Here is a 2,747-nt window from a genome sequence, read left to right as displayed (position 1 = left end):
ATGTGGGATCCGAACCCGGGACCTTGGTGTTATCAGCACCGCACTCTCCCGAGTGAGCCACAGGCCGGCCCAACAACAGCTTTTAATTTTGATGAAGTCCTATTTATTAATTTTTTTCTACCGTTGCTTGTGCTTTAGGTATAATATCTTAGAAACCATTGCCTAATTCAAGAAATGAAGATTTATATCTATTTTTTATTCTAACACTCTTGCCAGTTTAGCTTTTACATTTAGGTCTTTGATCCATTTTGAGTAAATTTTTATACATAGTGTGAGGTAGGGGTCCAAAATCATCATCTTGACTGTGGATATCTAGGTGTCTCAGAACCATTTGTTGAAAAGACTATTCTTTCCCCCATTGAATTGTCCTGGCATCCTGGTTGAAGATCAATTGACCATAGATGTATGGATCCAATGGACATTTTCCATACTTACCTTACTTGACCTCTCATCAGCATTCAACTCTGTTGATCACTTCCTCCTTTTAAAATACTTTGCTCAATTGCCTGGCATCATGGGGATTTGCCTGCCTTACAGATAATACAAAGCATATCTATAGAAGATCAGTTGGTATGAGTATGCCTTAGTAGAGTAAGCACTGGCATAGGAATTATGAGAGGTGTTTGTGTGCCATTTTGTAAGTAGTTTGGTCACATACTTTGCCCATCTTTTGGTGGGGGGAGGCTGTAGGTCTTTTTAAAATTATTCTTTTGGAGGAACGCTTTAATGTTAGAAGAATGAATTCTCTGTCTATGCCGTGAAACATGTTTTTCCACAATTTGTCCTCCATCTTTTGACTGTCTACATGGAGGTTTTTGCCACGCAATTTTTTTAATGGTTATTTTTTCAGTCTTTCATGGCTTTTTGGATCATGTTTCAAAAGACATTACCAGAAAGAAAAAAACAAAACAAACAAAAAAACCATCCTGGTTTTGTCTAATACTTTCATGGTTTTGTTGTTTTCCATTTATTTTATTTTTATTATTTTTCATATTAATACAGTATTTATTTATCTTCCCTCTGTCAAACTCTGAGCCAACCACTTTTCCCAGGCTGCCTTGGGAGGTATAGGAGAAGGAACATAAAGGGCAGATGGAACACAGGAGAAAGAATTATGGGAGGTGGAGACAGCTCCTTCACATGGTGAAGAGGATGAGAAAGGCCACCATCAGGCAAAAGAGTCCCATGGCCTCCGAGAGGGCAAAGCCCAGAATGGCGTAGGAGAAGAGCTGTTGCTTCAGAGAAGGGTTCCGCGCATAACTAATGATGAGGCTCCCAAACACAGTCCCAATCCCAGCCCCAGAGCCAGCCACCCCAAATGTGGCAGCCCCAGCCCCAGTGAACTTGGCTGCTTTGTCAATGTCCCTTGAAATGGCGCTGGTTTGGAAGCTGCGGCTAGAGACAAGTGAGATCAGGGGATGCAGGACTGCCAAGCTGCTGAGGCTCTCATCTGTCAGTGTCTATGGTCGTTTCAACCTCAATGCACAGTGGTCAGCCCAGCAGCTGAGAGGTGCTCCTGACCAAGGAGAAGATGGAAACAAACTTGGAGCAAGCGTACATTTTCAGGGGGTGAGGGGCTGTGGCAGGAGAGCTGCTCCCAGTGCAGAGACCTGTTGTTTTCCATTTAAATCTTTGATCCATGTGGAATTTATTCTAGGATCAGGTATAAAATGTATAAAATCTCACTTTTTTTTTTCTGGATGACTATATTATTTGTTTCAGTTCAATTAATTGAATAATTCCCCCCTCCCCATTTAAATAGCCACTTTTATCATATTCCAAATTCCCTTGTTTTATAATATGTTTCTCTACTTACTTTTGGGGGGTGGGTTATGAATATTCATAAGATACAAATCTGATTGTCACCACTTGTGCCCAAGATGTGAAAGCCAAATCCACACTGGCAGCATGCCCATTACCATAAATTTCGATTGTATCCCATGTCCCCCACCCAATTGTTCCCAACCGCCCTCCCCACCCTTTTTCCCCACTCCACTTTGTATCCCTAGGTATGTTCTCTCCCTCAGCAAGTCCACACCACTGTGGACTTTCCTTCCTTCTTTCTCTCTTAGCTCCCACTTATGAGTGAGTACATTGCAGTATTTATCCCTCTGTGCTTTGCTTATTTCACTCAACCTGTTTCTCCAAGCTCATCCATGTTCTTGCAAATGGGAGAATTTCATTCTTTTTTGTGGCGGAGTAGTATTCCATGGTGTGTATATCCCACAGTTTCCTTATCGAATCATCCATCGATGGACATTTAGGTTGGTTCCATGTCTTGGCTATTGTGAACAGAGCTGTGATGAACATGGGAGTGCAGGTATCCCTTTGACATGATGATTTCCGTTCCTCTGGGTATACACCCAGAAGTGAGATTGCTGGATCGTATGGAAGACCTATCCATAGATGTTTGAGAAGCCTCCATACTGTTTTCCATAGTGGTTGTACTTTAATTTACAGTCCAACCAACAGTGTAGGAGTGATCCCTTCTCTCCACATCCTCACCAGCATTTCTTATTCTCATTCTTTTTGATTATAGTCAGTCTAACTGGGGTGAGGTGATATCTCAATGTGGTTTTAATTTGCATTTCCCTGATGACTAATGATGTTGAGCATTTTTTCATGTGCCTGTTGGCCATTTGTATGTCTTCCTTTGAAAATGTCTATTCAGCTCCTTTACCCATTTTTTAATTGGGTTGTTTTTTTAGTGTGTAATTACTTGAGTTCCTTGTATATTGTGGATATTA

At 41.3% G+C, this 2,747-nt stretch overlaps 1 pseudogene; it reads right to left on the bottom strand.

Moving 5' to 3' along the window:
* Positions 1-1,097: 1,097 nt before the first annotated feature.
* LOC103591354 lies at positions 1,098-1,602 on the bottom strand (annotated as a pseudogene).
* Positions 1,603-2,747: the final 1,145 nt, after the last annotated feature.

The sequence above is a fragment of the Galeopterus variegatus genome, unplaced genomic scaffold (genome assembly GCF_000696425.1).
Source record: "Galeopterus variegatus unplaced genomic scaffold, G_variegatus-3.0.2 Scaffold54, whole genome shotgun sequence".
In the NCBI taxonomy this organism is placed as follows: Eukaryota; Metazoa; Chordata; class Mammalia; order Dermoptera; family Cynocephalidae; genus Galeopterus; species Galeopterus variegatus.
Note: the sequence above shows the minus strand (reverse complement) of the source record. Positions and strands in the feature narration are given on the sequence as shown.